Source organism: Harpegnathos saltator, unplaced genomic scaffold (genome assembly GCF_003227715.2).
Source record: "Harpegnathos saltator strain DR-91 unplaced genomic scaffold, Hsal_v8.6 scaffold794, whole genome shotgun sequence".
Taxonomy (NCBI): Eukaryota; Metazoa; Arthropoda; class Insecta; order Hymenoptera; family Formicidae; genus Harpegnathos; species Harpegnathos saltator.
The window spans coordinates 125028-135421 of record NW_020230642.1 but is presented as its reverse complement, the minus strand read 5'-3'; positions in this window follow the sequence as shown (position 1 = coordinate 135421).

The following is a 10394-nucleotide window of genomic DNA, read 5'->3' as shown; positions in this document are numbered from 1 at the left end:
TTCTCCCGACGTCGTTTCGTGTGACTTTTGTCGCTCGGTTGTTTGCGACGAACGAGCTCCGCGTGATCGAGGCTGCGTATCCCTTTTCCTATCTGCAATATAAGTCTGAGAATTGAGTTTATGCGTGTACAATAACTGCGCCCAGATTGATCCGTTATTACTCTTGGTAGTTAAAGTTTCGCGATATCATAAGATCAAGGATACCGACGGGCGAATCAGCGATGTTAGTCTTTGGTTCCCTCCGAGCTAAGTTTCAGTTGCTTACAGCGAAGGCACGATCTATACGACAAAGGCAGTAAACGTGAAAGCAGATGCAAACGCGAGCCTCGCGGCGTCCGTCTTTAGTATCTGACATCTCGTCTACAAAGGCTAGGGACGTCAATTAATTAGTCGAGTAGCTTCAACTCCCGTTACAAACCGGAGGGAATAAGAAGGTTCGGGCTTCGCAAACTCTCTCTCCTCCCCCTCCCTCCCTCCCTCTCTCTCTCTCTCTCTCCCCCCCCTCTCTCTCTTGGCCTTCGACTTATTAACGAGATCCCTGTGACCGAAGTGCAAATACCACTGTCGATCTTCTTACCTATTCTACTGTCGCGCGTCGCGCGTCCGTTGTATTCCAGCTTGCGCACAGACCGACGGTCTTGCAGTTTTTATTTAAAAAGCGGAGCACATCTTGCGCGGGAATAAAATAAAAATATACGAGATACGGCGGATACGTATAAATATCAGCGGGGGCGTACTCTATTTTTATCGTAACATCAAATTACAAATCGGGGTCTCTCGCGGCATGCCACGTAGAATAGAGAAGCGAACGAAAGAAGGATAAAAGTAGAAGAGTCAAAGACGGGGATGGATCAAGTACGCTTCGAGAATTGCGGGAACGACAGATACGGTTATCGTCCTGCAATACAATCAGCGAAGTTTCCACGGATGGCAGGCAATAAAGCTTTATGTATATTACAGGGTCCATGCAACGATACTGCTCGTACGTGAGCCTTTCATCAAAGCGTTTCTCTCCGCTCGTTCTTTTTTCAGACAAGGAGAGAGAGAGAGAGAGAGAGAGAGAAAGAGAGAGAGAGAGAGAGAGAGAGAAGAAGAAGAAGAGAGCGCGCTTCACCGGGCAAAATGGATTGAATAAAACTATGACGTGTGCTCTCCCACCCCCTTCCTCTCTCCCTCTCTCTCTCTCTCTCTCTCTCTCGTAAAAAGTCCAAAAAATTGTCCGATACATTCTCCTTACTTGGCGCGATGAATTCGCTCGGCGAGCACGGTGGGCGCCAGCGAGACGCTAATCAACGAAACGTGCACACAAAGTGTTCGGTATGGACTTGGCGGCGGAGGCCGCATTAACGGAGGGTTAAGAGAGTCGCTTCGAATCGTCCGGACTTTCTCTCCGCCGGGGTGCTACAAAATCGCTGTTTACACGAACACATCGCGTATCCGTCCGGCGTAGCCTCCGGGACGCCACGCCGAGCTGCCGGAGCAGAACGCAAAACGTACAAAAAAATTGGAAAAAAAAGGGAAAGAGAGAAAAAGAACGAACGAAACGGACAGCAGCCGATACGCGCGGGGTCGCGTTAAAAATGCAAATTCTCCGGCGTAAACGAGGCGCGCTAATTTTACAAAAAGCTCATCCCCGCGCGCCGTTCGGCCGAAGGCTGCCGACAGAATAACTCATAGGGCCGGTAGCGCGGCACCAGCAGGACGGTCACTGTTGGCGAGTGTCTGTGGCGAAATGAACGTTTTAATTCCCCTCCATAAAAGCCAACGACAAATCAAACGACTTTGACATGATTAACTGGCGGGCATAAATATCGGTATCAATGCACGTGCACGTGCAATGACGCGTCGCGCCATGTCCGCGACTGTCTCTCTCTCTCTCTCTCTCTCTCTCTCTCTCTCTCTCTCTCTCTCTCTCTCTCTCCCTCTCTCTCTCTCTCTCACTCACTCACTCTCATTCTCCCCCCGCCCTCCCCCTCGCCCTCCCTCTCTTTGTCGTCGTCCCTCCCGTGCCTGTCCTCCCGCCTACCCCCTCGGCCCATCCTCATCCTCATGCTACCCATTCGACCCTTCTCACCCTCCTATCGCCCTCGCGCTCGCTCCGTCTCGCTCGATGCCCACCGCGACGCGTTTTCTCCTTTCCGTGCCTCGCCGACGCAAAAAACGGCGGCCGTACCGGCGCGCAGATGCCTGGATATTAAATATACAATGAATTAGCGTGCGCGCGCGTTGCCTGCCATTAAGAGGGCCAGAGGAAAAGGAGATGAAGGCGGTGGTGGTGGTGGTGGTGGTGGAGGTGGAGGAGGAGGAAGAGGAGGAGGAGAAGGAGGAGAAGAAGGTGCAGGAGGATGTATGCACGCAGCCGGGGCGCGCGAGATCGAATGCAACGGCGATTGTATGCAAATGCCGTGTTGCCGTGGCCGTTCGATCGGGGCCCGACGTTTCTACTTGGCGAAAGGGCTACGCTTATACATATATATATATATATATATACACATACACACACATACACACACACACAAACACGGTATATACACGCAGCCAGCATACGTTTGTTTATGCGCGCGAGCCGGCCCGGGTTATGCGAAGCGCGCGGTGCCGCGCCGTGAGAGGGGTGACGGTCGCGGGGTAATAGGTTACGTGTAACGCGGTTAATTGGCGTCGCCAGTCGTCGAGGGGAAAAAGCGCTCTCGCACGTTCTCCCCGCATCTTGAGTGTTTTCCGCGCGCGAGACCCGTCGCGGCGAAGCGAGCGCACGCTCGATACCGTAATGCGCGAATGGCGAATTTGTATTTTTTCTCCAAATCTCCAGGGAGCCCCTCTCCCGCCTGCCGCATTTGCGCGTGCAATTTCCGAAAACGCCGACGGAATCCGTAATGAAGTCCGGATATTTCGGCGCGAGAACTGGCGAGCGATCGAAAATGACCGGGCCTTGTTATTTCCTGTGAAAACTACTCAAACCGACGTAACTACGACGCCGCGTTGCACTTTGACGAACGTCGAAACTGGCGGGCACGGATAAACTCTTTTTTTGTCTCCGTCTGACTCGTTTCGACCGGCGATTCACGCGATCGCTAAATTGGCGGTCGCGTGAATCGCCGCCGCTGCGAGCGTTAATGAATCTCTCCCCGGACGATCGACAGGTGTTGCGTGTGACAGGAGAAAATAATCCCGTCGGGAGAGGAAAGAAATTGTCCTGCGTGTAAGGGAGTCGCTCGCGCGGAAGAAAATCATTTTCCTCGGTTGGGCTGCGTTTTCCATCAAACAAGCCGTCGGCAAGTGTCGACGCGTCTCTTTCGTCCTCTTGGTCCGAGGACAACAGCTTCCCCGAAGTGACACGGGTTCAGTCGGCGCAGCTCAGTCGACTCGCATTTCGCAGGCTCGCTCGTCGCGTGTCCCTATCTCGCTTCGTTATCCTGCGTCGTCCCCGGCGCCCCGCGGACAACCGCTCGTCGCGGTTGTCTTCCTCAAGCTGGCATCGCGCGCAAAGAATGATCGCGCGATGCGAGAACCGCATTAAATAGCCGCTCTGTCCCGCTCTAATAAATGCCAGTGCGGCGTATAACTCGGAGTCTTACCGGCCCCTCACCTGCAAGTCGCCGCGCAGGAGCGCGCGCGGCGCGTCGTCTCGTTTTCTCTTATTTTCGTCGCGTCGTGCCGCGTTCGCTACGTCCGCGTACCTTGCGCATCGTCGCGACATCTTGAAACATAATCCCGAACATGTAACGCGAGGATGCGATCGATGCGAGCGACCGCTCGCTAACACCGCGCGATGCACCGGCTTCGACTTGATTATCGAAGCGCGACGACGCACGTGCGTGCGATTAGAAAAGCTCGCTGATTGCGATGCCCTGCGCGCACGGCTGGATCGCCTCTCGCCGTTGTCGCGCTGAAAACTCGCCGTGCAGACCGGAAACGCCGACGGGGTGTCGTCGCGGATTCGATCTTGATTGATGTTCCTCCGTTCCGACTCGCGACGCGCGAAGAGGAGGACCGCGCGCGAGACGCGCGCGTTCGCCACTCCCCCCCCCCTCCCCCCCGCCCCCTGCAACGGCGTATCCAGTTAATTGCGCATTCTTAAACGTCATGTAAGACACGGGAATTTAAAGGGATCCTTGGGAAGTTTAAAAAGTTTCCGGTGGGTGTACGTAAGAAACTGGGTTACTGCAACAGGTGGGTACTAAAGTAAATATACGCACATTACGTCCACTCCTTAGGAATACATCTTTGCGCGATTTCATCTTTTTGGTGATTAATATTTAATTTACAACGCGGCCCGCGGGTTTCGCGTCTCAAGTGCGGCCGATAGATTACCGAGGACAAAAAGACGGTAACCAACCGTTGAAGCTGCGAACAAAAATAGACGGGCTGGGGGAGGGCGGGGCGGAGAGCAGCGATAAGAGTGAGATCACGGTGCGTAGGGAATCGATTTGTGCTCTGGTAAACGCGCGATTAATTAACGGACATCTCGCGACGGTCGCCGACTTGGACGCCGTCCAACGCGCCCGACACGCGAGAAAATAGCGCGGGCGAATTTTAGAATGGACCGCGTGTCTCTCGAAGGAAAGTGAGGGAGAGGAAGAGGGATGGATTAATTTTACATAAATTTGCTTCGAATCGTCGGAAAGATTTCAGACTGCGCGAGGCTTCACGCGGAGGACCGAGAAATTGTCGAGAAATGGCGAAAGAAGGAAAAAAGAACAGACAGCGAGATTCGTCGAAGTACTACTCGGTGCAAATGACAATCGACGGCGGACGATCGGCGGAAGGGCGGCACGGTGGGCGGGGGGGGGGGAGGGAAGAGAGAGAGACGCGATTCCGAATTCGGAACATTTATACCGCGCGATTTATATCGCGCGGCATAAATTGTACAAAATGCGCGGTATATCATTGATTAGCATCGGGGCCCATCACGCATAAAGAGTCAAGAGTCGTCCTCCGCGCGGAAAGTTGTTTAATAGAAAGGGACTATCGCGATGGAATAAGGACGATTATGCAAAACTTTGGGATCCGTTGAGCGAGTGTAATTCGAAGGCATAAATTAGCCGGGGCGAGGCATTATCAAGCTGTATATTGCCACAATTTATGACTACTAATTAAAGGGTTTAGGGAGAGAATCGCCGTTCTGATTTGCACGGCTCCGCGCGCTACCCCTTCGGCGGAGCGGGCGAACTTTAAACGACAAGCGGCTCTCATTAAGATATGAAGCGGACTAACGGCTTCCACGAGTCGTCGTCCCGCGTGCCGTGTCGTGCGCGTACAGCGTGCCCGTCGGAGAGACCGTTCCGGGAAAAGCGTGGAAGAGAAAAAGAAATCGACCGCGCTAATCGCGTGGAATCGCACTCGTCGTCGTCGTCGTCGTCGTCGTCGTCGTCGTCGTCATCGTCGGGCCTCGCCGTCCCCGCTCTGCAATCTCGCGCGCGCGCTCACGCACGCGAGCACGCACACATCGCCCGAGCGTGATCGCGCGAGCGCCAGGGTAAATAAACCGAAAGAGCGATCGGGGCGGCGGCGATTAATTCGCGGGAGCGGCGGAACGCGCCACTGCAAAGTTTGCGGCGAATGATTTGGAGAATTGGCCGCGGTCGTATCGTGCGAGAGCCGCCGCGATGAAATACGCGATGAAATACGCGATGAAATACGCGGCCGGAGAGACGCTGGGGCGTAAGTACAAGACGGCGATAATACACCGGGGAACAATTGATTGTTATTCTTCGAAGGCAGAGCGATACGTCAGCCGGGAAACGAGCGTGTGGCCGCGGACTAATGAAAGAGTCGCTGGCGGGGCGGGAGGGGGGGGGAGCGGGGGCGTATATCGAATCCGCCCGGGCGGGAAGGCGTCGCGGTGGCTGGCGGTGGCTTCGAAAGCGGCGGTCACCCTGCCGATCGTTCATCACGCTTTCGTTGCGTGTTATATCGCGCGACAATCGCGCGTATAATTCACACTGGCGTTTCGTGTCGAAATTATGCCGCGACAACGCGTTTGCTCGCCGCGACAACGGCGTTCGTCGATAGCTTATCCAAGGCACTGACGGTTACGAGACGTTGATACCCCCCTTGATTTAAACCTGAGCCGGACGACGACGCGACCGTTAGTCAAATCCTCATCGACGCGCGAACGATCCGCGGACTCGACGCCCCCCGTTGACGGGCTCGCACGAGGCCGTCTCCTTCCTCCGCGTCTTCCGATCGGCCGTTCTGCTTTCTGGCCGTGTTCTCCCTTCGACAGGGAGAAATGTCCCGTCGGGACGCGAGGTCGTCTCGACTTTTGCACGCGTTGCAATGAAATTTGCGATCCCTTCCTTTTGTCCCGCAAACGGCTGTTATACGCACTGCTGGGGGCGGGAGGGGGGGGGAGGGCTCGCGGCCGTTGGCAGAGACGTGTCCATTCGGCCGGGCAGTGGTCGCGTCGAATTTTACTGTCTTTTGTCACGTACAACCGTAGAGAATTATCACATTTGATGTATAAATTATTACATCGTCATACGCGTCGCGTGATCCGTACGATGCATTACCTATCTCGGCTTGACAAGTACTGGGCGAGTGGTCGCATTTAGATATGCACTGTAAGCTGCTAATGCAGCAGATAAACATTCAACAAATGTTTAGAGACGGTTTGCCGAATATTGCAGCGCGAATCAAATAATTTGCATTCGGCGAATGCAAATGTCCTGACGCTGATGTATCGTTACACACGAGAGTTATCAATATTGATCAATATTTGGCAATTGAACGCGTCGTTTGGCTGCAATAAATATGTTATGAAGATTTGACGCACGATTTATAAATGAAATATGCAAATAGACGCAACGCTCGCGCAGTGTTTTAACATATTTAATGATTAATGTCTTATCGACATTAGCCCTTGACTGTGAAATGCAACGGATTTGCAGATCTCTCTGCTCGTTTCGCCGGACTTAATCCCTCCCTCCCTCCCTCTCTGCCTGCCTGCCTTTTTTCACGCTGCGTCACGCCGACAGCTTAACAAAATTCTGACAAAATCCAATGGTCAGCCCGCAAAGCCGACGCGCCCAGCTGGCTACCGTCGAAAATGAGCGACCTCGTGACCGCTTATGGGGACGAGTCGAGGAGGGATCGGGAGGGTTGAGAGGGCCGGCAAGCAGGGCAGCAACGCGCCTCTCCCGCGCTCGCGTTTCTCTCTCGTTGACACGGTTGTAATTTAAGAAGCATCGTAACGCCGCGCTACTTGCACGCGAGTCGCGCGACGAGCAAGAACAGCCGAAGGAGGGAACTCTGGCCGTTTCGTTGTAAGCCGTCATTAACAGATACTTAGGGCGCGCGAGGAGGGCGGAAAGTAGACGACACGATGTACTCGCACCTGCGTGCACCATTAAAACGTACTATTAAATATTAACGGAGGCCTTTATGAGGCCGTAATACGCTCAACGGCTCGTAGCTCGCCGTTAGCGTGCGCCTTCTCCGCGCGAGCGCGACGGCTCGAAATGCTGGCATTCGTCGACGTGCGAATTTTCCGTCACTGGGACTCGACTGTTACATGACGCGTCGTCTTGGAATGGAAAAGTCCATCTTCGCGTGAAAGTCAATAGCTGTCGCATGAGGAAGAGTCACGATTCCCCCTCATTTCTTGATCACTAGAAGACCGATGGTGCGCGAGTGTCTCTTCAAGTGAGCGAAAATGCAGGAATCCAAGTCGCCGGGGTCGGCCAGCCTAAACGCGCGAGATTTGCCAGCGTCTCGTTTGTTTGTTCGCCCACTCTTTCGCGTGGTCCCACTCGGCGGCACTCGATGGCGGGCTGAGTGCATCTAATTCTAATCTATATGCGCGGTCAATTTCGCGCTCGATCGGCGCCGTCAGCCGCGGAAGGAGAGCCGCCGAGTTTCAGCGGGCGCATCGCGCGACAGGCGCAATAAGCGCGATAACCAGGCAGGCGAGGGTGGCGAGGGGCGGGCGAGGTCTGGCTTTAACAAAGGGAATGTAAAAGTTTTAACACGGGTTTTTCCGCGCGGGGCGGACATCGCGGTAAATAAAATTGAACAATCCTTCCAATCTGCCCTAGATTTTTATTACTTGCGGAAACTTGGCGAGCGCGCTGCTCGCACCGCGCGCGCACGCGAACTTTGGAATCCTCTTTGGAGAGGCGCACACTCGAGGAGCGCGCGCGCTCCTCTCCCACGGCTCTCCTCCGGTGGCTACGCCTCGGAAAACTCGTCGGGAAAAGTCATTCTCCTCGTTTCTCCGGCGGAGTAAGGGACGACGGCGCGCGGATTCGACGCTGTCGACGCGCGCTGTGTGTGCCGCGGGGATGCGAAAGGGAGAAGTCCACCCTCTCTTCACCGCGGTATAAGCCGCCGCCGCCGCCGCCGCCGCCGCCGCGGCAGCTCACTCCGTATCGTTCGATAAGCCCCCGAGCCCCTGGCAGTCGCGGTGTGGGTCCACACGGCACAAAGGCCTAATTACCCATAAATTCGCTGATTTACGGCGGTCTAGAAATGTAAATATGAAATATGAAAATGAGGACGGCGGTAATAAAAGTGATGTACGGGGCTCCGTAGGGTCGTTCATGAAGGCGTCCATCATCGTGCTTGACGGGCTTCTTTGTCTGGTAGCGGCAGTCGAGAGCCATTTCGCTCTCTCGCCCTCCCCCCTTCTGCCTCTCTTTCTCTCTCTCTCTCTCTCTCACTCTCCCTCTCCCGCCCATCTCCTCTCTCTTCTCCTGCCCTCCCCCTGCCGCCACCCTCGCGGCTCTCTTCCGCGACTCTCTTTATCTCGCTCTTTCGTCTCCTCTCTGTCTCTCTTGCCCCTGTCCACTCGCCCCCTCCGCCCCGATCTTCGCCCTCGTACTCCTACGTTCCCCTTTCTCGACGGAGACGCCGACGGGAACATCCGCGCGATTCGCACGCGAATTTGGTTCTCTCGCGGCGAGAAGGCACTTTGTCTTGCCTTTTGTACCTGTCGTTTTGATTCACGGCAGCTAGTGATTCTTCTTTTCTTTCCGGCCGAAGTCGGGAATACTCGCGGTCGATTTATCGTCGCGAGGACTCTCCCGTGACTTCCGCCGGCTGCCTCTAATTGAAGCGCTTAAATCACTAAATGACCGCTTCTGTCGAGTTTCTGAAACGGACGCGGAGCGACGTCGCCGCTAAGGTCGCGTTATCGAGCTTGCACAGATCCTAATGAAAGGAAGGGACACACCACCCTCTTGCTCCGTGAGAGCACTCTATGAGGAATATCGTAATATTTCTTCGCAGGCTTGAATGAAATTTCAATGTACATCTTCGTGCGATCCAGACCTCATTGTCCGAAACGCTCGGCTCGGAATTGTTAAGTCGTACTCGTCGGACAGTGGAATCGAAACAGGTCTATGCGCTTACGATGACTGCTTTAACAAGCGCTTCCTTGATCACCATGGGAGGCCACGTTAACCGGATCCGGTTTCTCTTCGATAGCGTGTATTCGAGGTGACAGCGTTCGTTTGCAGATACGTTTCCTCCTACATAATTACAGCTTGATCAAGGTCGTTGAAATGCTGTTGAAATGCGAGGCGACGCGAATTTATCGCGGGATTGCGATGTTTGCGCACTATTCGCTCGACTTTCCTCTTTTTTTATCTACGTTAATTCACGAGGAGAATGAGTAAAGCATAGGCAGAAACGAGATGGCTCGCGCGGAAAATATTTCACAGCGTGAAATCTCCCAGTTCTCAGACATGTTCTCTCGAGTTTGTCAATTTGCACAATCCAAGCGAAAAGCAACACACTATACAGTGACATTCGTATCATCTCCAAAGACCTTTCGCTTTAATTTGCATATAATTGCAGCACGTTTTTTTTTTTTATCGAATTATTCAATCTTGAAACAACAGTTGGATGAAAAATATGACTCACCGAGATTTGAAGACTTGAAAATAAAAGGGCCGCTGACTAACCGCCGTTAGGTAGTATTTTTTAAAAATTAAAATGTCTGACTTGCTGTTAAATCATAAAAATCGAAGGTAAAAATAGCAAGTTGTTATTGAGTTATAATACAGATTTTAAGACAGTGGTGTCTCACAGCGGAGACTTGAAACTACACTTTGAAATGACAGCAAGTATACAAAATGTACAAAGTGTGGCCAACAGGCTGCCTGATGCCATCCAGCGGCGTTGTAGAAAGCTCGAATGACGCGAGGTTTGAATCTCCGCTGAACGGATCTTAAATTTTGTCAAACACGACAAAATATGTATATGTTAACGCCAATAAAATAAAAATAAAGAACGTTGGTTCTATTGAATTGAACGTATAAAGTATACGATGAAAAACTCAACAACTTGAGTTATAAATAACCGTCTGTTGGTAAATTTTGTACCAAATATAGATAATTATCACAGTTTCATGGATGATTGGACAAACGAATTTTGCAGTACAGCTTTATTCA